This window comes from Mobula birostris, chromosome 4, assembly GCF_030028105.1.
Source record: "Mobula birostris isolate sMobBir1 chromosome 4, sMobBir1.hap1, whole genome shotgun sequence".
Lineage (NCBI taxonomy): Eukaryota > Metazoa > Chordata > Chondrichthyes > Myliobatiformes > Myliobatidae > Mobula > Mobula birostris.
In genome coordinates this window covers 201,988,501-202,014,402 of record NC_092373.1, presented here as the reverse complement: position 1 = coordinate 202,014,402, position 25,902 = coordinate 201,988,501, and the positions used below count along the sequence as shown (strand labels likewise).

Sequence of the window (25,902 nt, the reverse complement as noted above, 5' to 3'; positions counted from 1 at the left end):
AAAGCAAAAGAGAGGGCATACAGCAAAGCAAAAATTAGTGGTAAGATAGAGGATTTGGAAGCTTTTAAAAACCTACAGAGAGCAACTAAAAGAATCATTATGAGAGAAAGGATGAAATATGAAAGTAAGCCAGCAAACAATATCAAAGTGGATAGTAAAAGATTTTTCAACTATATAAAAAATAAAAAGAGAGATGAGAGTGGATATAGGACCACAAGAAAATGAGGCTGGAGAAATAATAATTGGGGACAAGGAGATGGGAGATGAACTAAATGAGTATTTTGCATCAGTCTTCGCTGTGGAAGACACCAGCTGTGTGCCAGATGTTGAAGGGTGTGAGGGAAGAGAAGTGAGTGCAGTTACCATTACGAGGGAGAAGGTGCTCAAAAAGCTGAAAGACTTAAGGGTACTTAAGTCACCCGGACCAGATGAACTGCACGCTGGGGTTCTGAAAGAGGTAGCGGTAGAGATTGTGGAGGCATTAGTAATGGTCTTTCAAAAATCATTGGACTCTGGCATGGTGCCAGAGGACTGGAAAATTGCAAATATCATTCCACTCTTTAAGAAAGGAGGAAGGCAACAGAAAGGAAATTATAGACCGGTCAGCCTGACCTCAGTGGTTGGGAAGATGTTGCAGTCAATAGTTATGAATGTGGTTATGGAGTACTTGGTGACACAGGACAAGATAGGACAAAGTCAGCATGGTTTCCTTCAGGGAAAATTTTGCCTGATGAACCTGTTGGAATTCTTTGAGGAGATTACAAGTAGGATAGATAAAGAGGATGCAGTGGATGTTGTATATTTGGACTTTCAGAAGGCGTTTGCCAAGGTGCCACACATGAGGCTGCTTACCAAGTTAAGAGCCCATGGTATTTCAGGAAAGTTACTGGCATGGTTAGAGCATTGGCTGATTGGTAGGAGGCAGTGAGTGGGAATAAAAGGAGGGGTTGGTTTTGGGACCACTTCTTTTTATGCTGTATATAAATGATTTAGATGTTGGAATAGATGGCTTTGTTGCCAAGTTTGCAGCTAATAGGAAGATTGGTGGAGGGGCAGGTAGTGGTGAGGCTGCAGAAGGACTTCAACATATTAAAAGAATGGGCAAGAAAGTGGCAAGTGAAATAAAGTGTTGGAAAATGCATGGTTTATGCACTTTGGTAGTAGAAATAAATGTACAGACGATTTTCTAAACGGGAAGATAACCCAAAAATCTGAAATGCAAGGGGACTTGGGAGTCCTTGTGCAGAACACCCTAAAGGTTAACTTGCAGTTTGAGTTGGTGGTGAGGAAGACAAATGCCATGTTAGCATTCATTTCAAGAGATTTAAAATACAAGAGCAGGGATGAGATACCGAGGCTTTGTAAGGCACTGGTGAGGCCTCACCTTGAGTATTGTGAACAGTTTTGGGTTCCTCATCTAAGAAAAGATGTGCTGGCATTGGAGAGGGTCCAGAGGAGGTCCACAAGAATGATCCCAGGAATGAAAGGGTTATCATATGAGGAAAGTTTGATAGCTCTCTGTTTGTACTCACTGGAATTTAGAAGGATGAGGGGGATCTCAGTGAAACCTTTTGAGTGTTGAAAGGCCGAGACAGAGTAGATGTGGAAAGGATGTTTCCCATGGTGGGGGAGTCTAGGACAAGAGGGCACAGCCTCAGGATAGAGGGGTGTCCATTTAAAACAGAGATGTGTAGAAATGTCTTTAGCCAGAGGGTGGTGAATTTGTTATCACAGACAGCTGTGCAGGTTAGGTTGTTGGGTGTATTTAAGGCAGAGACTGATTGGGTCTTGATTGGACATGGCATCAAAGGTTACGGGGAGAAGGCTGGGGAGTGGGGATCAGGAGAGGAAAAAAGAATGGTGGAGCAGACTCAATGGGCAAATGGCCGAATTCTGCTCCCATGTCTAATGATGTTATAATCCTAAATTCTGACCAGCTGGCGTTTTAAATGACACCCAATGTCTGATGTGGACCAACCCAATAACAGCTGCTCCTAATCTCCGAACTGCTCACAGTTCCAACATGTTTATTCTCTCTTTCTCTCTAACTCCAACAGTCGTCACCGAGCTGGACGGCACAAAAAACATTGTGTCACCAGCACCGTTCCATCTCCACCCCATCACAGATATTCACATTGTTCTCTCCCCTTCCCTCCGCTTCTTTGTAACTTTGAGAGTGTCCTGTCTGGCTGCTTCATTGTGCGGTACCTCCATCAAGGACATATACACACACACACAGAAAGCTGCTGGTAAAGGACCAGTAACATCATGAAGTATCCCTCCCACTCTGCTCATGGACTGTTTGTCCCTCTTCCATCGGGGAGGAGGCTACGGAGCATCTATGCCAGGGTCACCAGACTCAAAAGCAGTTACTTTCCCCAAGCAATGAGGCTGATCAACACCTCCACCCACCAACCCACCCCTCCACACCCCCAACCACCACTACTTTATCATTTCCTGTCAGTCACCTTATGTACAGACACTCCTGTGCCTAGTGTCACTTTATGGACATACAAGCTATACAAGCTATCTAAGGTTTTTATATTTATTAAGTATTTTGTTTCTTATTATTGTGTTCCTTATCTTATTGTTTTTTGTGCGACATTGGTTCCAGAGAAACAATGATTTTGTTCTCCTTTACACTTGTGTGCTGGAAATGGCATTAAACAATCTTGAATCTTGAAGGCATTGGCCCACAAGATACTACAGAGGACAGTGAACACTGCCAAGAGGATCACCGGGGTCTCTCACCCCTCTATTTATTAGCATTGTACACAAAGGCCTGAAGCATTGTTGACGATTCCTACCACCCGTCTCACAATCTCTTTGACCCACGATCATCGGGAAGGAGGGACAGGAGCATCAGGACTAGGACGGCCAGACTAGGTAACAGCTTCTTCCATCAGGCTGTGAGAGTAATGAATACCCTGCCACCACCGAGGTCTCATCACTAGGACAGTGAGTTGTTTACTGTTTACTGACTCTGCTTTGGACACTTTTAACTTGCACTGGACACTTACAACTTGATTTTAACTGACATGTGGCTGTTGTGTTTTACTATTTATTGTTACATTTATTATTTAGTGTTGCATTTGTTATGTTATGATCGCACTGCCCCTGAGAAACGCTGTCTCATTCTGCCCTGCAGAGCTGATGTACGGTTAGAATGACAATAAAGTTTTTTGAATCTTTGAATCTTGAATTGATATTTATTACTTATTGGTTTATTGTTATTATTTGGGTTCTTTCCCTCTTTATGTATTTAAGTAAAAGACAAAAGGCGTCCGTTAGTCTTGCGAGACCATGGATCTGCGCCTGGAAAGTCTTCACTCTCCAGGACGTAGGCCTGGGCAAGGTTGTATGGAAGACCAGCAGTTGCCCATGCTGCAAGTCTCCCCTCTCCATGACACCAATGTTGTCCAAGGGAAGGCATTAGGACCCATATAGCTTGGCACCAGTGTCGTCACAGAGCAATGTGTGATTAAGTGCCTTGCTCAAGGACACAGCACATGTTGCCTCGGCTGGGCCTCGAACTCACAACCTTCAAGTTGCTAGTCTAATGCCTTAACCACTTGGCCACGTGCCCACAGAACATAATAAATAAGAAATAGGAGCAGGAGTAGATCACCCAGCCCATCGAACCTCTTCCACTATTCTATAAGATCATGGCTGATCTGACCATGGACTCATCTCCACCTACCTGCCGTTCCCCCATAACCCTTAATTCCCCTACTATGCAAAAATCTGCCCAACCTTGCCTTAAATATATTTACTAAGGTAGCCTCCACTGCTTCATTGGACAGAAAATTCCACAGATTCACCATTCCTCCTCATCTCCTTCCTAAATTTACTCCCCCGAATCTTGAGGTTATGCCCCCTAGTTCTCGTCTTACCTTCCAGTGGAAACAACTTTCCTGCCTCTATCTTATCTATAATTTTAAATGTTTCTATAAGATCTCCTCTCATCCTTCTGAATTCCAGTGAATACAGTCCCGGGTGACTCAATCTCTCCTCATAGTCTAAATCCCTCATCTCTGAAATTAATCTGGTGAGCCTCCAAAGCCGAATTCACATAATTTGTTGTCTTTTGCACGTTGGTTGCTTGTCCGTCTTAAATGTGTGAGGGCTTTCATTGTGTTTTTTTGTATTCATTGTGAATTCCCGCAAGAAAGTGAATCTCAGGGTAGGATATGGTGACATACTGTATATGTACTTTGAACATGAACTTTGAGCACCCTGGTAAACCTATTCTGCATCCTCCCTAAATTCTCCATGTCTCTCTTAAAACCTTGGTGTGATATTTGATTCCGCCTTTAAGTTTGACAAGCAAGTTAATGCCGTAGTAAAAGCCAGTTTTTTCCAGCTTTGTACTATTGCCAAAATCAAGTCGCTTCTCTCTTTCAAAGATCTCGAGAAAGTCATCCACGCCCTTATATCCTCCCACTTGGATTGCTCCAACTCCCTGTACACTGGGATTAGTCAGTCATCCCTGTCCCGCCTGTAACTGGTTCAGAACACCGCAGCCAGGCTCCTAACAGGTGCCCGGAAGAGAGACAATATTACTCCTATCCTAGCCTCCCTCCACTGGCTACCAGTACAGTTCAGAATTGATTTTAAGCTTCTCCTGTTTGTTTTTAAAGCCCTAAATGGGCTGGCCCCCTCCTATATCACAGATCTTCTAACCCTTTATTCTACTTCCAGTTCCCTCAGGTTGGCTGACTTGGGGCTCCTGGCTGTCCTGCGATCTAAATTTAGTTCGGGGTGACCGCACCTTTGCTGTTGTAGCCCATAGACTGTGGAACAGCATTCCCGTTCCTATCAGATCTGCCCCCTCCATTGACTCTTTTAAGTCCAGGCTCAAAACTTACCTTTATTCACTAACGTTTAAATCTTCCTGATGTGGCTGATTTTTGGCTTGTGCCTAGGCTCATGTGTCGTTTATTTTGTGCCTATAAACTGTGTGCCTTGTTGTTTATATCGGTGTTTCTTGTATTTGTGATTTTAGCTGAAGCACTTTGGTCAACATCGGTTGTTTTTAAGTGTGCTTTATAAATAAATTTGACTTGACTCGACTTGGCTTATAATCAGGCAACCAGAATTGAATGCAATACTCCAGACACAGCCTAATCAGAGTTTTATAAAGCTGTAACATAACTATATCTAAATAAATAAACTAGTAATTAAATGCCTAATTAACCTAATCTTTTCTTCCTACACAACTTCTGTTTCCCTCCATCCTCTGCACATTCATGTGCTTTCCTAAGAACTTCTTAAACACCTCTGTTGTATTTGGCTTCACCATCCCCCCGGCAATGATTACCTTTGAAATTACCCCTCTTACTTTAAATGCATGTCCTCTAGTATTAAACATTTCAACCCTGAGAACAAGATACCAGTCTTCTCCTGTATGGATCTTATAATTTTGTAAATCTCTATCAAGCCTTCTCTCAGCCTCTACCACTCCAGAGAAATCAGCCCAAGTTTGTCCAACTTCTTCTTTATAGCACATGCTCTCTAATCCAGGCAACATTCTGATAAAACTCTCTAAATTCTCCACATCGTTCTTATAATCAGGCAACCAGAATTGAATACAATACTCCAGATGCAGTCTAACCAGAGTTTTATAAAGCTGTAACATAACTTCCTGACTCTTGATTGCAATGTTTCAACTACTAAATGCAAGCATGCTACATGCCATTTTACCACCTTATCAACCTGCGTAGCCACTTTCAGTGAGCATTAATTGGGAGCCCAAGATCCCTCTGCACATCAACACTGTTAAGTGTCTTGCCATTAATAAAGTGCTGTCCCTTTACAGTTGAACTGCATCATTGTGTGGTTCAGAGAATGCACTGCAGTGCTCGTGAAGGCTCGACCACGGGTAGTCAAAACTGCCCAATGCATCACCGGCAGTTGCCTACCCACCATCAAGGACGTAGATACAGAAAGGTGCTGGAAAAGGGCCAGTAACATCATGAAGGATCCCACCCACCCTGCTCATGGACTGTTTGTCCCAGCCCATCAGGGAGGAGGCTATGTAGCATCCACGCCAGGACCACCAGACTCAAAAACAGTTACTTTCCCCAATCAATAAGACTGATCTACACCTCCACCCACTAACCCACCCCTCCACACCCCCAGACACCACTACTTTATCATTTCTTTCATCATAGTTCCAGACCTGGTTCTTGGTTGGAGACCCAAGGGAAATCTGAAGCAAAAACAAGCTGCAAGAGGAACTGGATAAATGCCCAAAACAAAAGCACTTACTAATCCTTGGGATAAAAGCCAAGGGATAGGATTACTTAACATGCCAACCCAACCATCAGGCTCCTGAACTGACATGGAAAACTTCAATCACCACTACTCTGAACTGATTCTGTGACCTACAGGCTCATTCTCAAGGACTCTACAACTCATGTTCTCAGTATTACTTGTTATTTATCTCCTTCTGCACATTGGTTGTTTGTCAGGCAAAGACCTTTTCACATTTACAAGGAGCGCTGCCACAAGAAAGAAGTGTTTGTTATCAAGGACCCCCACCATCCAGGCCACGTTCTCTCTCACTGCTGCCATCAGAAAACAAGTACAGAAGCCTGCGTCACCAGGTTCAGAAACAATTACCCTTCAACCATCAGTCTCATAGTCATAGTCATAGTCATACTTTACGCATCCCGAGGGAAAATAGTTTTCGTTACAGTTGCACCATAAATAATTAAATAGTAATAAAACCATAAATAATTAAATAGTAATATGTAAATTACACCAGGAAATAAGTCCAGGACCAGCCTATTGGCTCAGGGTGTCTGACCTTCCAAGGGAGGAGTTGTAAAGTTTGATGGCCACAGGCAGGAATGACTTCCTATGACGCTCTGTGCTGCATCTCGGTGGAATGAGTCTCTGGCTGAATGTACTCCTGTGCCCACCCAGTACATTATGTAGTGGATGGGAGACATTGTCCAAGATGGCATGCAACTTGGACAGCATCCTCTTTTCAGACACCACCGTCAGAGAGTCCAGTTCCATCCCCACAATATCACTGGCCTTACGAATGAGTTTGTTGATTCTGTTGGTGTCTGCTACCCTCAGCCTGTTGCTCCAGCACACAACAGCAAACATGATAGCACTGGCCACCACAGACTCGTAGAACATCCTCAGCATCGTCCGACAGATGTTAAAGGACCTCAGTCTCCTCAGGAAATAGAGATGGCTCTGACCCTTCTTGTAGACAGCCTCAGCGTTCTTTGACCAGTCCAGTTTACTGTCAATTCGTATCCCCAGGTATTTGTAATCCTCCACCATGTCCACACTGACCCCCTGGATGGAAACAGGGGTCACCGGTGCCTTAGCTCTCCTCAAGTCTACCACCAGGTCCTTAGTCTTTTTCACATTAAGCTGCAGATAATTCCGCTCACACCATGTGACAAAGCATGAACCAGCATGGGTAACTTCACTCATCTCAACACCAAACTGACTCCACAACCAAAGGACTCAAGGCAACTACAACTCAAGTTCTCAGTATTATTTATTTACTTTTTTTATTATTTGCACTATTTGTCTTCTTTGGCACATTGGATTTTTGTCAGGTTTGTCTGTTTATGTATACTTTTTTGTAAATTCCATTATGTTTTTCCCTTTATACTACACATTCTTTGATGATAAATTTACTTTGAATTTTGAACTTTAGTTCCATAAGCTAAAGGTTCTCCTTTTTTCATACAGAAGTTTATTCTCCAACAGGAAACTATTCAATAATCAGGACTTCATAGTTAGTTTCACATTAAAATACAATTATTACTATTTTTTCAGTACATTCGAGCCTCTGAGAGGCTGCCCACTCCCAGAAACCCCCCATTGAACTCATAGAATTCTCCAAAAGCACAGAGGGAGAGGCGTGACCTTGGAAGAGGAGCAGGCAGTCGGCTAGGGGGGAACCCTTGTCTGCCCTCTGCCTAGAACACATGATGGCCGGCTTGGCCAGGCCCAGAGGCAAACCCAGGAGGAGATCTCCTCCTGCACTGAAGTGATTTGGTCATTTACTGACTTCCATTATTCTAAGTATTTCATTCTTTGCAACTTCTCTTTCAGGTATAACCAACAAATTTGTTCTGTCCCCCCCCCCCCCACCCCTCCACTTGGATTTCTTCAAGGGCTTCTTTCTTCGCCTTCTCTCTGATCCCTATTTCTCTTCACCTTCAGCCTCATACCCCCAGAGATCCACCCCATACGCAACAGGACGGACAAACAACCTACTGGTTATCAATGCAACCAATAGGATAAGAATAGACTCCGTCAACAAGACAGCATCAAGACAGCACTTCATTGGACCTCCGAAGGGCACCATAACCACAGGAAACTAAAGAGAACTTGGTGCCATACCATGGAGGCAGAAATGGGGACCCTGAACAACACCTGGGCACAGCAGAGAAGATGAACAAGGACAGACAGAGATAGAGGATCCTTCACTACTGCCCAAAACACCAGCAGTGCAACTGGCAGTAAGTACCCAACAGGACGGGCAAACAACCAATGCGCAAAAGACAGCAAACTGCAAATACAGATGAGAAAATATATAATAAATAAACAAATATTTATTATACAAATAAATAAACAAACAATAAAAATCTAGAACATGAGACGAAGAGCCCTTCAAAGTAAGTCCTTACGTTTTGAGAAGAGTTCAGTGAAGTTATCTCCTCTGGTTCACGAACTTGATGGTTGAAGGGTAATAACTATTCCTGAACTTGGTGGTGTGAGTCCTGAGACTCCTCTACCTTCTTCCTGATGGCAGCAGCGAGAAGAGAGCATGACGTGGATGGTGGAGGCCCTTGATGAGGGATGCTGCTTTCCTGCGACAGCGCTCCATGTGGATGTGCCAATGGTGGGGAGAAGTTTGCCTGTGATGGATTGACTGGGCCATATCCACAGTTTTTTGTAGGTTTTTCCATTCGAGGGTCTGTTTCCATACCAGGCTGTGATGCAGCCACTTAATATACTCTCCACCACACGTTTATAGAATTTTGTCAAAGTTTTGATGTCTCGCCAAATATTTGCAAACTCCTAAGGAAGTAGAGGTGCTGCTGTGCTTTCTTCATAATTGCACTTACGTGCTGCACCCAGGACAAGTCCTCTGAAATAACAACACCGAGGAATTTAAAGTTACATAGAAACATAGAAACATAGAAAATAGGTGCAGGAGTAGGCCATTCGGCCCTTCGAGCCTGCACCGCCATTTATTATGATCATGGCTGAGCATCCAACTCAGAACCCTGCACCAGCCTTCCCTCCATACCCCCTGATCCCCGTAGCCACAGGGGCCATATCTAACTCCCTCTTAAATACAGCCAATGAACTGGCCTCAACTGTTTCCTGTGGCAGAGAATTCCACAGATTCACCACTCTCTGTGTGAAGAAGTTTTTCCTAATCTCGGTCCTAAAGGGCTTCCCCTTTATCCTCAAACTGTGACCCCTCGTTCTGGACTTCCCCAACATCGGGAACAATCTTCCTGCATCTAGCCTGTCCAATCCCTTTAGGATTTTATACGTTTCAATCAGATCCCCCCTCAATCTTCTAAATTCCAACGAGTTCAAGCCTAGTTCATCCAGTCTAACCTCTCCACTATCGAGATGATCAAAATTCCCCTGTATTTCTGCAGTTGTGTACACTATCATCAGGCCAACATAGTTGACTCAGTGTTGAAAATGTCAGACTGGGAGAGGACATCGATGTTGGATCACTTATCGTTCATGAATTGGGAGGATTTTGCTGGTGTATTCTTAGTGCCCTGAGGTTGCTGCCATAGGTTGTGCCGTCTCAGAAATCCTACAAGGGACATGAATGTTTAATTTTTATTATTTTTTTAGTTTTATTTGTCACATTAATTCACACTGATACAATGGTATTTCTATGCTATATTGACTGTCCTGTTACACATACTATTTATTGCAAATTACTATAAATTGCACGTTGCACATTCAGACGGAGATGTAACTTAAAGATTTTTACTCCTCATGTATGTGAAGGATGTAAGAAATAAAGTCAATTCAATTCAATGTGTCCACTCAGTTGCCACTTTATTAGGTACACCTGTACTCCTGCTTGTTAATATAAATATTTAATTAGCCAGTCATGTGGCAGCAACTCATGCAGACGTGGTCGAGAGGTTCAGTTTTTCAGACCAAACGTCAGAATGGGAAAAAAGTGATCTAAGTGACTGACCACGGAATGATTGTTGGTGGGGTGGGGTGATGGGGTGGTTTGAATATCTCAGAGACTGCTGATCTCCTGGGATTTTCACACATAACAATCCCTAGAGTTCATAGAGATTCAAGATTCAAGATTGTTTCATGTTTTTTCCTGTACACAGTGTAAAGGAGAACAAAATAATTGTTACTCTGGATCCGATGCAGCACAAAAAAACACAGTAAGATGAAGAACACATTAATAATAAAAAAAACACCATAGATATAAGTACATAGTTTACATACATGGCTTGATTGTATGTCCATCCATAAAGTGATGCTGGACACAGGAGTGTCTGTACGTAAGGTGACTGACAGGAAATGAAAAGGTAGTGGTGTTTGGGGGTGTGGAGGGGTGGGTTGATCGGCCTTACACTTTGGAGAAAGTAACTATTTTTGAGTCTGATGGTCCTGGTGTGGATGCTACGCAGCCTCCTCCCTGATGGGAGTGGGACAAACAGTCCATGAGCAGACTGGGTGGGATCCTTCATGATGACACTGGCTCTTTTCCAATATATTTCTGCATATGACGGGTAGGATGGTGCCAGTGATGCATTGGGCAGTTTTGACTACCCACTGTCTAGCTTATTTGTCTGTCTCAGTACAGTTTCTGTGCCATGCAATGATGCAGCATGTTGGGATGCTCGATTCATAGTCCTAGTCATACTTTATTGATCCTGGGGGAAATTGGTTTTCGTTACAGTTGCACCATAAATAATAAATAGTAATAGTTAAATAGTAGTATGAAAATTATGCCAGTAAATTATGAAATAAGTCCAGGAGCAGCCTATTGGCTCAGGATGTCTGACCCTCCAAGGGAGGAGTTGTAAAGTTTGATGGCCACAGGCAGGAATGACTTCCTATGATGCTCAGTGCTGCATCTCGGTGGAATTCTGCACGTCTGTAGTAGGAAAAGAGTATAGATGAGCATAGTTCAGCTCTCCTTAGAAAATAGAGACGTTGGTGAGCTTTCCTGATGTGTACAATGTATTCTGGGAGCACGAGAGGTTGCGCAAGATGTGCACTCCCGGCAATTTCCACTGCTGTGCCGCCAGTGTAAAGAGGGGTGTGAATTGTGTGAGTTCTCCTGAAGTTGATAACCATCTCCTTTGTCTCGTTGACATTGAGGAAGAAGTTATTTGCTTGTCACCAGACCTCACTCTCTTCTACCTCCTTTCTGTAGGAACTAAAGGGCTGTGAAAAACATTAATGTGGCCACTAGGTATATGCTCATGGTCTTCTGCAACTGTAGCCCGCGCACCTCAAGGTTTGACGTGTTGTGTTGTGCGTTCAGAGATATTCTTCTTGTTGTAATGTGAGAGTAATTAAAAGTAAGTTAATACTAATTAGGATATCGGGGGGCGGGTCTACTTCTGTTTGTTGTTCTCCCGGTGTCCCTCGGTACATAGTGTCCCCGGCATGCCGTACGGGTTCTGAAACCCTCTGTATATACGTAACGTTTTGAAGTTCGAGATAAAGTTGTTTCTTTGGCATAAAATTGTCGAGTGTGCCTTTTTCAAAGTAGAAGTTACCACATATTTTTGGCGATGAGGTGAACTGGTTTTGTGAACGTGTCGCCACGTTTTTCGAACAGGAGCTTTCGCGTTCAGTATGGCTACGTTTGGAACTATCTGTGAATTCCTGGAAGAAGCCGAGGACTGGCTGGAGTATGAGGAAAGGTTGGGACACTTTTTCTGTGCTAATGGAATTATGGAGGAGGCTAAGAAGCGCTCTATTCTCCTGAGTGTGTGTGGGGCAGACTTACAAGCTAGTAAGGAATTTAGCGGCACCGTGGAAACCGGGGGAAATTCCATTTGACGAGCTGGTGAAACTCGTGGGGAACCAATTCAATCCAAAACCTTCTGTGATAGTCCAACGGTGTAAGTTTCACAGCCGTTTCAGGAAGCCAGGTCAGTCTGTGGCCAATTTTGTGGCCGAGCTTCGGCAGCTGTCGGAGCATTGTGATTTCGGAGCGGTGTTGGAAGACATGCTCCGTGATCGATTGGTATGCGGCATTAATAATGACAGCATACAATGCTGCCTGTTAGGGGAAACCCCACCGTTGACTTTCAAGAAAGCCTTAGAGATTGCCCAAGGCATGGAGATGGCTGCTAATAATGTTAAGGATATTGGGTCGCAGTCAGCGGCAGTGCACCAAGTCAGGAGGGAGACTGGTAAACAGGCAAAGCGGGTGGAATGTTTCCGGTGTGGAGGGGTGCACTATGCAAATAATTGCAAATTCAAAGACACTGTCTGCCGTGCTTGTAGCAAAAAGGGACATTTAGCTAAAAAGTGCACAAGTTCAAAAGGTCAGATTAAGCCTTGGCAGGGGAAAGCTTGACAGGCTCAGGCAGCCACACAACATCTAGAAGAAGCAGATGAAGAGGCAGCGTGTGCCTACAACATGTTTGCAGTGGAAACAGATGAGGAACCACCTGAACCATATGATGCCACAGTCACTGTCAGGGGAAAGGACATTAGGTTTGAGATTGATTCAGGGGCTACTGCATCGGTCATTAGTGAGGAGACCTACAGGAGGACATGGGGTCCAACCTGCCTCCCATCAGACTGTCAAAGCTCAAACTCAGGACCTATACGCGGCAGCCCATACCTCGTTTACGGGTGTTATATGTGGACATTTCAGCCGGGGGTCAGAAGGTTGAAGTCAGGCTAGTGATAGCTAAGGGCAGGGGGCCCAGTCTTTTGGGTCGCGATTGGCTTCGCAAAATCCAGCTAAACTGGCATGAAATTAAGTATGCACACACGGCGGAGGGCATTCTGCAGCGGTACAGTGACGTTTTCAGGGACGAGCTAGGAACACTGAGGGGCGTGACAGTGAAACTCCATGTCGACCCTGAGGCTACACCACGTTTTTTTAAGCCCAGGTCGGTGCCCTATGGCATGAAAGGCAAAGTCGAGGAGGAGCTGGAACATTTACAGAGGCTGGGCATTATTGACCCCATCCAGTTTTCAAGGTGGGCAGCTCCCATTGTTCCAGTTTTGAAGGCAGACAAAACGGTGAGGATATGTGGGGATTATAAACTTACGGTGAATCAGGTCTGTAGGCTAGAGGAGTACGCATTGCCACGGGTGGATGACCTGTTTGCGACCCTGTCAGGGGGTAAACTGTTCACAAACTGGACATGAGCCACGCCTACCACCAGCTGCTGCTGGACGAGGATTCAAAGGAGTACATCACAATCAATACGCACAAGGGATTATTCAAGTACAATCGCCTGGTGTTTGGAGTGGCGTCCAGCCCTGCCATTTTCCAAAGGACAATGGACACTTTGGCAGGGGATTCCACACGTAGCAGTGTACCTTCGTGATATTTTGATTACGGAGGCGGAGCGTCTGGCTAACTTAGAACGGGTGCTGAAGGGGCTCTCAGACACGGGGCTGTGGTTGAAACGCGGAAAATGTGTGTTCCTGGCATCGAGTGTGACTTACCTGGGACACAAGATCACAGCTGAAGGGCTTTGCCCTGTGGAGGACAAAGTGAGAGCTATTACGGAAGCCCCAAGCTCTAAGACTATCATGGAACTCAGATCATTTTTGGGCATGGTGAATTATTATGGCAAGTTTCTTCCTGACCTCTCAAGGGTTTTGACCCCACTGTGTAAGCTGCTTCACAATGACACTAAGTGGCAGTGGACTGAAGAGCAGGAGAAAGCTTTCAAGGAAGTGAAAGAACTCCTCCACGCAGCGAAGCTGCTTGTTCACTATGACCCAAACAAGGAGATCACCCTTGCATGCAATGCCTCGCCCTATGGAGTCGGGGCAGTTCTCTCACATGTAATGGAGGACAGTTCAGAGAAGCCTATTGGTTTTGCTTCACGTACCCTGACAGCTGCAGAGAAGGGATATTCACAGCTAGACAAAGGTGGTCTGGCCATTGTTTTGAGGTCAAACGCTTTCATCAGTACCTTCATGGACACGTATTTACAATTTATACGGACCATAAACCACTGACGAGCCTGTTCAGTGATCGAGATGCATCCCACCGCTAGCCTCAGCCAGGATACAGCATTGGGCTCTTACATTGTCAGCCTACCGGTACACTATAGTGTACAGAGAGGGTGGGAATAATGCAAATGCTGATGCACTGAGTCGACTACCTTTACCTGAGACACCTGTTACCACACATATGCCACCAGAGGCTGTGTTTTCATTGAAGAGGCTATCAGAGACACCTGTAAAGGCGACTCAGATCAAGCAGTGGACAGAGAGGGACCCAGTCCTGTCCCAAGTCAAGACTTTTCTTTTGTAAGGTTGGCCCAGAATCGTGGAAAGAGAGGAACTGAGGCCTTATGCCAAACGCAAGACAGAACTCAGTCTGCAGGATGGCTGCATATTCTGGCTGGGCGAGGGTCATCGTGCCTCCCCCTGGCTGTTCATAGATTGTGGAGGAAATTCATGAGACTCACCCAGGAGTGTCTTGAATGAAAAGCCTTGCGAGATCCTATGTTTGGTGGCCAGGAATGGATCAGGATCTGGAGAACAAGGTAAAATCATGCACGCAATATCAGACTAATCAGAATATGCCACCACCAGCTCCTTTGCATCCATGGGAGTGGCCAGACCACCCCTGGTCTAGGCTACATTTGGACTTTGCTGGCCCTTTTATGGGGCAGATGTTTCTTGTCATGGTAGATGTGCATTCTAAATGGATCGAAGCTCACGTCATGAGCAACATCACAGCCCCCTCAACCATAGACAAACTCAGGCAAGTGTTTGCAGTCCACGGGTTGCCTGACACTCTGGTCAGTGATAATGGCTCGACGTTCACCAGTGAGATGTTCAGTGAGTTCATGCAGCAGAATGGCATTCATCACATTCGGACAGCCCCTTTCCACCCAGCCTCCAATGGTTTGGCTGAGCGGGCTGTTCAGACAGTGAAGGCAGGCTAAAGCGGATGACGGGACTCTCCTGGCATGCGGCTTTCACGTTTCCTGTTTAAATACCGCCTCACGCCACAGACTACAACCACCCGCACCCCTGCAGAGATGCTGATGGGGCGTAGGCCCAAGCCGAGATTGGACCTGCTGCGCCCAGACACGAAGGCGAAAGTGGAGAGAAAGCAGGAAAAGCAGAAAGAGGGACATGATCAACATGCGTGAGAGAGACTGTTAAAACCGGATGACAATGTCCATGTGAGAAACAATCAGCAATGGCTGCCTGGGGTTATTCTTAAGCAGAGTGGTTCTGTCTCCTATGTTGCTAAGCTGACTGATGGGCGGGTTTTCCGCAGACATCAGGACCATGTGTGCCTGCGTCATGATACCGGCTCAGGAGCAGACAGCTCCCATTTGTGAGTCAGGCTACGGTGGAAGCATGTCCGCCAGTGACTTTGCCAGAGGGCGAGATGCTGGCAGAGGGGTCGGAGTCCCCTGAGGAGGATGGACATTCTCACGCAGACACACAGACCCCTCTCATGCCCCCAACACCAGACCCACCCAAAACACCATTACCAGCAGTGCCTGCTGGGTCACCGGGGGTAGTGCGCAGATCACAGCGCACGCGTAAACCTCCTGACAGACTGAATCTTTGACAGGACAGTTCTTTTTTGTTGTTGTTAGATTGAACGTTGAATCTGTCACATTTTCCAAATGTTTTGTACTGGTAAACTGTTGCTAAGGTACTAGTATAAGTTTTCAGGGGTACACAAGTTAATAACACCACTGATTTTTATTTCCTAGTTTTTTACATTTGGGGATGTTGGATTTTAAAGGGGGAGAGGTGTTGTAATGTGAGCATTATTAAAAGTAAGTTAATACCAATTAGGATATCGGGGGGGGGGGTCTACTTCCGTTTTGTTCTTCAGTACATAGTGTCCCCGCCATGCTGTATGGTTTGTGAAACCCTCTGTATATATGTAATATTTTGAAGTTCGAGTTAAAGTTGTTCCTTTGGCATGAAGTTGTCGAGTGTGCCTTTTTCAAAGTAGAAGTTACCACACTTCTGCACACCACTGTTGTAATGCATGGTTATCTGAGTTACTGTCAGCTTGAGCAGTCTGGCCATTCTCCTCTGACCTCTCTCATTTTCGATCACAGAATTGTCACTAACTGGCTGTTATTTTTGTTTTGCAGACTATTCTCTGTAAACTCTGGATACTGTTGTACATGAAAATCCCAGGAGATCAGCATTTTAATGGTCCAAGTCACTTATCGGAATCAGAATCAGGTTTATTATCACTGGCATGTGACGTGAAATTTGTTAACAGCAGCAGCAGTTCAATGCAATACATTACAATACATAATATAGAAGAGAAACAAAAATAATAAATAAAATAAATTAATTAATAATAATAAATAAGTAAATCAATTACAGTGTATGTATATTGAATAGATTTTTAAAATGTGCAAAAAACAGAAATACTGTATATTAAAAAAAGTGAGGTAGTGTCCAAGGGTTCAATGTCCATTTAGGAATCGGATGGCAGAGGGGAAGAAGCTGTTCCTGAATTGCTGAGTGTGTGCCTTCAGGCTTCTGTATCTCCTTCCTGATGGTAACAGTGAGAAAAGGGCATGCCCTGGGTGCTGGAGGTCCTTAATAATGGACGCTGCCTTTCTGAGATACCGCTCCCTAAAGATGTCCTGGGTACTTCATAGACTAGTACCCAAGACCAGCAACCTTCTGCAGCTTCTTACGGTCCTGTGCAGCAGCCCCTCCATACCAGACAGTGATACAGCCTGTCAGAATGCCCTCCACAGTACATCTATAGAAGTTTTTGAGTGTATTTGTTGACATGCCAAATCTCTTCAAAATCCTAATGAGGTGTAGCCGCAGTCTTGCCTTCTTTATAACTGCATTAATATGTTGGGATCAGGTTAGATCCACAGAGATCTTGACACCCAGGAATTTGAAGCTGCTCACTCTCTCCACTTCTGATCCCTCTATGAGGATTGGTTTGTGTTCCTTCGTCTTACGCTTCCTGAAGTCCCGACTAATCAAGAAACTATCGATCTCCACTTTAATATACCACATGACTTGGCCTCCACCGCCGTCTGTGGCAATGAATTCCACAGATTCACCGCCCTCTGTCTGAAGAAATTCCTCCTCACCTGTGTTCTGAAGGGACATGATTGGTGTCTGGAATGCCAGTGTTGGTGGTGGAGAAAAATGTGATTGAAGTATTTAAGAGGCCTTGACACAGGCATATAAACATGCAGAGAAGGGAAGGATGTGATCAATGGGTGGGCAAAGAAGAATTAGATTATTTAGGAGGCACTTGTGTAATTATTTTCAGCACAATGTCGTGGGTCAAAGGGCATTAGCTCAATGTTCACTCAATGCCAAGAAGCTGTTGATGCTACCCCTCAACCATCAGGCTCTTGAACAAGGGGATAACTACACCCATTCAAAGACTCTGTTATGTGGTTACATTGATCGATGTTATATTGTAATTTCATGCTCATTATTTATTTCTATGTATTTATGTCTGCAGTTGCACAGTTTGTTCACAGTTTACAGTTCCTGATGTTTACAGTCACTGTTCTGTAGATTTGCTGAGTATGGCCGCAGAAAAAGAATCTCAGGGTTGGATGTGGTGATGTGTATGTACTCTGATAATAAATTTTACTTTGAACTTTGAAATAAATAAGCAATAAATATCGAGAACATAAGATGAAGAGTCATTGAAAGCTATAGGTTATGGGAACTGTTCAGAATTGGGCTGAGTGAAGTTATCTCCTCTGGTTCAAGAGCCTGATGGTTGAGGGGAAATAACTGTTCCCGAACCTGGTGGTGTGAGTCACGAGGCTCCTGTACTTTCTTCCTGATGGCAGAGGCAAGAAGAGAGCATGACCCGGGTGGTGGGGACACCCTGATGATGGATGCTGCTTTTGTGCTCAATGGTGGGGAGGGCTTTACCCAAGACGATGACCATCAATCAAGCAGGATGGTGGAATGTCCTCCTCAAATTTCATGGCACACAGAAATTTACCTCCAACTTACACGTGTACCACAACTAACCATGATACTAACCAATGAGTGTATGCCAGCAGTCCCAGCTAGGAGTCATGCCAAACAAAGCTGAACCATTGGCCTGGCACTTTTCTCAATCTTCCTCACCACAAGGTGCCGTAGAGTGCAGTTATTGTGCCACTAGCACAGTGCCAGTGACCTGGGTTCAATTCCCACTGCAGTCTGTAAGGAGTTTGTACCTTCTACCCATGATCATGTGGGTTTCCTCCGGGTGCTCCGGTTTCCTCCCGTATTCAATGATGTACGGGTTAGTAGGTTAGTTGGTCACATGGGTGGAATTGGGCAGCAGGGGGCTCGTCGGGCCGGAAGGGTCTGTTACCGTGATGTATCTCTAAATAAGTAAATAAATAAATAAGGTTACACATCACTCTAATGAATGAGATCAAGAGAGGAGCCAATCTTCAAGACTACTGGGAAATTGTTCAGCCTGTGTTGACAATCCTCCAAAGTCAGATTTACCCTTCTGTGGAAACAAGATTTGAAGAGCTTTATATGTCACACGTACATCAAAATCTACAGGGAAATGCATCGCTTTGTGTCAAAAATCAGCACAGTCTGAGGATATATGGGGACCAGCCTGCAAATATTCTGGCACTAACATAGCATGCCCTCAAATTACTCTCCTTAACCAGTACATCTTTGGAATGTGAGAGGATCCCCATGAAGTCATGGGGGGAACATACAGAGCAATTTGACTATCACCACAATAGGTTTACGGCAGATGCATCCTCAATGACTCTTCACGTGGACTTAGATCACCTGCACAATAAAAACACTTATGTCAGGATTCTGTTCACTGGATATTGTTCAGCATTTAACACCATCATTCCTGCAGTCCTGATCTATATACTACAGAACCTGTACCTCCCTCTGCAGTCCTCATTGGAAGACCACAATCTGTGCGGATTGGTAGTAATATTAGCAGATTGGCTGATGATCAACATTGGCGCACCTCAGAGGTCTTTGGCTCACTGCTCTACTCTATACCCATGACTATGTGGGTAGGCATAGCCCAAATACCATTTATAGATTTGCTGTTGATACAACCATTGTTGCTAGAATCTCAGATGGAGACGAGCGGACGTGCATGAACGAGTTGAGTGATGTCGCAGCGGCAACTTTGCACTCGAGCTGATGGTGGACTTCAGAAAGGGTAAGATGAGGGAACACAAACCAATCCTCATAGAGAGTGAGCAATTTCAAGTTCCTGGGTGTCAAGTTCTCTGAGGATCTAACCTGGTCCCAATATATCATGCAGCTATAAAGAAGGCAAGACAGCGGCTATATTTCAATAGGAGTTTGAAGAGATTTGGTTTGTCACCTAAAACACTCAAAAACCTCTATAGATGTACCATGGATAGCATTCTGACAGGCTGCATCACTGTCTGGTATGCGGGGGAGGGGGCTACTGCACAGAACCAAAGGAAGCTATAGAAAGTTGTAAAATTAGTTCGCGCTACCTTGGGTACTAGCCCCCGTAGTATCCAAGACATCTTCAAAGAGAGATGCCTCAGAAAATTAAATAAGTATTGCAAAAAAGAGGGAAAAATAGCTAGGTAGTATTCATGAGCTCATTGTCCTTTCAGAAATTGGACAGCAGAGGGAAAAAAGCTGTTCCTGAAACATTGAGTGTGGGTCTTCAGCCTCCTGTACCTCTCCCTGATAGTAGCAATGAGAAGAGGGCATTTCCTGGGTGATGGGGATTTTTAATGATGGATGCTGCCTTTTTGAGGTTTGCCTTTTGAAGATGTCTTGGATTCTGGGGAGGTTGGTGTCCATGATAGAGTTGGCAGATGGAGCTCCACGACCTTCTCTGCAACCGAGAACTAACTCACATGATCTCTCACTATTTGAGCAGCAGTATGTGAATGCTCAGAGGTCATTAATTGACCATACAAAAGCATGGGCTTTACATTCAACATCTGCAAGATGAAGGTCCTTCAGCAACCTGCCCCTAATGTACCACACGGCCCTTTGCGCTATGGTAGTGTAGTGGTTAGCATATTTTTTATGGGGGCAGCAACTGGGATGGGGGTTCAATTCCCGCCACAATCTGTAAGGAGTTTGTACATTCTCCCCATGACCGCGTGGGCTTCCTCCAGATGCTTTAGTTTCCTCCCACATTCCAAAGACATTGTCACAAAGGTAACGCAATTTGTTTGTCCTGGTGTTAGAGAAACAACAAACTAAGCTGCAAAATGCTTTCCACACTCAAAGAGCCAGTATTAACTCTTTGTCTATCAAAATCTTTAACTCACAATTGTTTCCTGCACAGTCCCTTCCATTTTGATTGCAAGATCAACCATAAATATCAGAATTCACAAATGGGGCCTCATAACCCGGTGGCATGGGGCTTCATTTCTAAATATTCCTCTTCATTAAGCTCCGGGTCATATGTATCAGCGTTAACCCGAGGGAACATAGAAACAGGGCGAAATGGGGTAGGGTTGCACACCTGAGTCCAGTGGCCAAAACACACACTATTACTATAGTAATATTGCTATAGTGATAATAACTACATAATGTACTAGCATTCCCCACCAACCACCAAAGATGCTCCTAAAGGGCCCCCAGCCCCCAGGAGGGTTATAGTTTAGGAATTCTTCCCTGGTCTTACGTATATGCTCTACATTTTTCTGGGGATATGGTCCACCAGGTGGGTTATACTTTCAAATTCATCAGGAATATGGGTACATCATCCCTGTCCTTTAATGCACATGCTCCTCCTTTCTCAGCTCGGATGAAATCTAAGTCCATTCTATTTTGCAGGGCCACAGTTCGAGTGGCTACTGCTTCAGCAGTTAGGTCTTTAATCTGCCTTTGCGTATCCTCTAGTGCTGAGGCAGAGGCATAGGTCTTCCCATCAATACTTCAAAAGGGGTGTATTTGGTTGTCCTGATTCCTCAAGGTAAACAGAACAATCGGCAGTGCCTCAGGCCATTTCAATCCCTCTTCTTGGTGTACTTTGGCCAGTGTGTCTTCTAACACTCCATTCATTCTTTCTACTGAACCTGAAAATTGTGGTTAATGGGGTACGTGCCATTCCTAGATGAATCCCGGGGCTTGTTAGTCTCCCTGTGAAACGGCATACCCAGCCAATGTCTCAAAATCATTAGCTTTACACGATGAACCATCAGCAAAAAGAATCAGATCTGGGAATCTACAGGGGATCTAAACTCAGATCAGGACGAGTGGCTTCCACAGTTATTATACAATTATGTCGTACGACGTCACTGTGAATGGGAACAAGGGTGGCCCGATTAAGGGCGGGAACTCCTTTAAAAATCTGAGCAACACTTTCAGTACGCTGGATGAACTCAGCAGGTCGGGCAGCATCAGTTAGAAACGATGAGTCGACGTTTCGGGCTGGAACCTTTCGTCAGGACTGAAGAATGAAAGATGGGGAAGGATTTGAAGGATGCTTGTAGCGTCAGTTGAAAGACCAGTAATTTGAAAGACAAAGGGGTGGGGGAGGGGAAGCATTGACGTCATAGCCCTGAAAACAATGGGTGGTAGAAGAAGGAGGCGGAAACATGAGGGAGCTGGGGGAGGGGGCAGAGTGAAATAGGGATAGAGGAAGGGAGGGGGAGGGAATTACTGGAAGTTGGAGAATTCTATGTTCATACCAAGGGGCTGGAGACTACCCAGACGGTATATGAGGTGTTGCTCCTCCAACCTGAGTTTAGCCTCATCATGGCAGTAGAGGAGGCCATGTATGGACATATCTGAATGGCAATGTGAAGCGGAGTTGAAGTGGGTGGCTACCGGGAGATCCCGTCTGTTGTGGATTTTTATTTCGGACAGAGTGGAGGTGCTCGATAAAAATCTAATTTGCCCTCGATAATAGCATGACGTCATACCCCGTTCGCCTTGCTGCTGTGAAGTGTGTAGCCGCTAAATTGAGTGGATTATCGCTGTGCGGGAGTGTTCCAATGTTATAGGCTCTGGTGTCGCGGCCACAGCTCGTAGGCAGTCAGACAGGTCACGCACCACGGGTGATAATTGAGTGGAGTAACGTGCCGCCGTGTCCCCGAGTCAGCACGGCGTTCGCAAATCCCTCCTTTTCATTCGTATATAACTGGAAGGATTTAGAGTGGCCAGGGCTGGTGCGTGAAGCCGTGCCTTCTTCGGAGACTCGTATGCCCACTCCATTGCCCAGCTCCTTTGGATTTGAGACGGCGCGTCGTGTAGTGTAACTGTCCGCAGCACAGCTTCACAGCTGGAACCCAGAGTCGACAGTCAATCTGTCACTCCGAGGAATGTAAGCCTCTGCTTCTTACTTTCTGGTCTAGGAGACAGTGCGATTGCGGGCACGCGTTCAGGACCAAGTCTTCTCCTGCCTTGCTGCGGATCATAGCCCAAATAGGTAACAGTTCCTTGGCAGAACTCTAACTTCGACAATGAGGCTCCATGTCCATGGGCTGCCAGGTGGTTTTAACAGTGTTACAGAGTCTCTCTGGCAATCCGCCAGCGTCCTCGAAGCCAGCAGCAGATCGTCAGCATATTGTAAAATGACACCAGTGCCTGGCAATAGTAATTATTCAAGTTGTCCCATACAGCACTGGACACTCTGTATAGCCCTGAGGCAACCTCGTCCAGGTATATTGTTGTCCTTCATACGTAAAGGCGAACAGGTATTGACCGTCCTCGTGCAGAGAGATCGAGAAGGCGGGGCACTCACAACCCGCTGGAGGAACTCAGCAGGTCGGGCAGCATCCGTGGAAACGATCAGTCAACAGGACCGTGTGTCCTGACGAAGGGTTCCGGCCCGAAACGTTGACTGATCCTTTCCACGGATGCTGCCCGACCTGCTGAGTTCCTCCAGCGTGTTGTGAGTGTTGCTTTGACCCCAGCATCTGCAGAGTATTTTGCGTTTACGAGAAGGCGGGGCAGAGGTCAATCACCATGCACCATCGATATCAGATGGCATAGGGGCCAAAATAACATTGGTTTGCGGTACAACCGGGAAACGGGCTATAATATCCGATTGACAGCCCGCAAATCCTGCACAAACTGCCATTCACCCGGCCTGCCGGGTTTTGGGATTGGGAGTGAGGGGGTATTGCAAGGGCTTTGCTGAAAGAGAGTCTGGATAACAGGGTTAATACCGGTAACAGTTTCAGGAGAATGGAGGGGAGTCTCACGTTTCTCTTAAGTGTGTATTGGTGGGGCGCCACAGAGGCAACTAAACTCTCATGATTGGTAAGCAATGCCCATAGGAATGGGTCTACTTCTCTTTGTCGAAGTGGAGGATCATATTGGGGAGGAGGGGTAGGCTAACACGTTTAAAAATACAAGGGGTCCTGAAAGGGTTTACGACTAGCTCTCCAGTATCTGGCTGAGATAAGTTATGCCCACCGGTAAGTAGTCCTTGGTCCCCTCCTTAATCGTTTTACCATCGGACCCAGGCCTCTAGGGTTTGGTGGGGGAGGGGGGGCTTATGCCCAAAGACGCATGATGTGTGGAATGGTCTCTTTCCATGAAAAATTTTATCCGAGAAGGGTATAATTGCACTTTAGTGGTTTTCCATTCATCAGAGCTGAAGACAATTCCACCCATGAATTGTATGTTTTCACCGACCCCTACAAGAACCTTGGCTTGTTGTCAATATTAATTGGTACGATCATAAAGCCGAAAGACTGCCGTGCAAGGTAACTTTGGTATCAATTTACAAGTTGCAACTAATCCTATCAAGAAGTTCCCTGACTGGGTTTCATTTTCGATTAAGGCTTGTAATGTCCCTGTCCAGGGATTCCCCTCTATCAGCTAACTACATCGGGCAGGCCATTCTTTTCTGGTCTCAGCTTGCTGTAACATTGCGTGGCTCCAGTACCTCAAGGTAAAACCCATTCGGGGTGCAATGGATGCTCGCATTTAACTTGCACAAGGCTTTTCGGCCTAACAAATGACGGGTGAGTTTGAGCCACCACAAGTGACTCTGCTACTGTGTGTGCTCCCAGTGTAATATTTACCGGTTCGGATAAGGGTTCTATCATGGAAATTCTGGATATCCCCACAGGCTTAATACTTTTTCTCTCCTTTTGGTAAGTCCACGGAGGGGGATACAGATGATAAAGTACCGCCAGAATCAATCAGAACTCGCACCTGTCTCCAGCCTGCTTGTATTTCAGCTATGGGGTCTTCTAGAAGTAAAGCAGAAAGTTTGATCATTGCCCTCATGCCCCAACCCCACCCCCCCCATAGCTGATTCCGAGAAAAGGGGTTACTCATGGTGAACAGAGCCTCTCCTTGTCATGTCTTTTTCACGATTTCCCCACTTTTCATTTCCAACAAAACTTCTCAGTTAAGTTTCTTTTATACATGTACAAATCGATTCCTTTGTGAATTACAAAAGATAAGCTAGGTTCACATACAGTTCTCTTGGGATAGGCAACAGACAAAGTTAAAATAAAATCAGTCCTGTGTACCAGTCTGTATTAACAGTTTATCTCATATCCTTGAGGCTAATTCTTACAAAATAAACCACTACAAGTATTTAGTCTACAAATTGTCTCTGCTAAAAACCAAGGCCATATCTATAACAAACTAAGCTGCAAAATGGTTTCCATACTCAAAAAGGCAATATTTAACCCTTTGTCTATCAAAAACTCTTACTCACAATCTTTTCCTCCACACAGGCATGCTTCTGTTTTGACATCACAATTTTGTCCATGCACACTTCCATCCCTCACTGTAATTCAGTTGTGTCTCTGGCCGCTGCTTCCATTGATACAGCAATTTCAACTGCTGTTTTAAATGTGAGCTGTGCTTCATCTGGGAGCCATTTCTGAATGCTTCCACAAACTAACCAATCTCTCAGTGCAACATTAAGCCCATCACCAAACTGATATTGCTCAGATAATCTCTTCAAATCAGCCACATGCTTTGGTATAGACTCCCCTTCCTTTTTATTCTGCTGATGAAACTTAAAGCATTCTGCAACTAACAATTGCTTCTGTTCCAAATGTTCCCGCATTACTTTTACCATGTCAGTAAAGCTAATTTTGGCTGGTTTAGTTGGAGCAGATAAATGTCTAAGCACACAATGCACTCAGCAAAACTGGCACTCAGCTTTCACTATCTATTTCATTTTCTTCAAAACTCTGCCCAATTCACTCAGTGTACAATACTCAGTTATCTTTTGTGCAATTGAATGCGTCTCTCTTTCCAATGTAGCTAGTCATTTCTGCTCTTTTAAAAACACATTATTATTATCATCCAGTATTCACTGTTTATAAAGTCATGAATTTGTCTACTTTCTGCCTTTTTTTAAACTTGACTGTCTTGTTTCGCTTCTTTTTTAACTCAACCGTCTCACTGCACTTCAACAAGTAGGTAGTCACCTTGGGTTAGTTTAAAACTTCCTTGTCACCACTGGTATGTTTTGTAACTCCAAAACATAAAACTAATTGAAAGAAAAACACAGAGCTGGGAGATGCGTGTGCTTAGCTTCATTTTACTTTTAGTGATGTGCACACTGTGATGACGTATGCCCTTCACGTACTTGTACATTTAACCTGCAATGCATTATGTAAACAATAAATAATACAATGCATTATAATACAATAATACAATAAATAATACAATGCAATGCATTATGTAAACAATATATTTACAATAGTAAAAGTTGCAAAGGTTCATTTTATTATCAAAGTATGTATGTAGAATACA

The 25,902-nt window shown here is 44.8% G+C and overlaps 1 long non-coding RNA gene across 1 annotated transcript; it reads left to right on the top strand.

Moving 5' to 3' along the window:
• Positions 1-11,644: 11,644 nt before the first annotated feature.
• On the top strand, positions 11,645-16,569 carry LOC140196876 (uncharacterized). Its single transcript, XR_011885826.1, has 2 exons — positions 11,645-11,921; positions 16,335-16,569. It is a non-coding gene; the product is annotated as an uncharacterized lncRNA (long non-coding RNA).
• Positions 16,570-25,902: the final 9,333 nt, after the last annotated feature.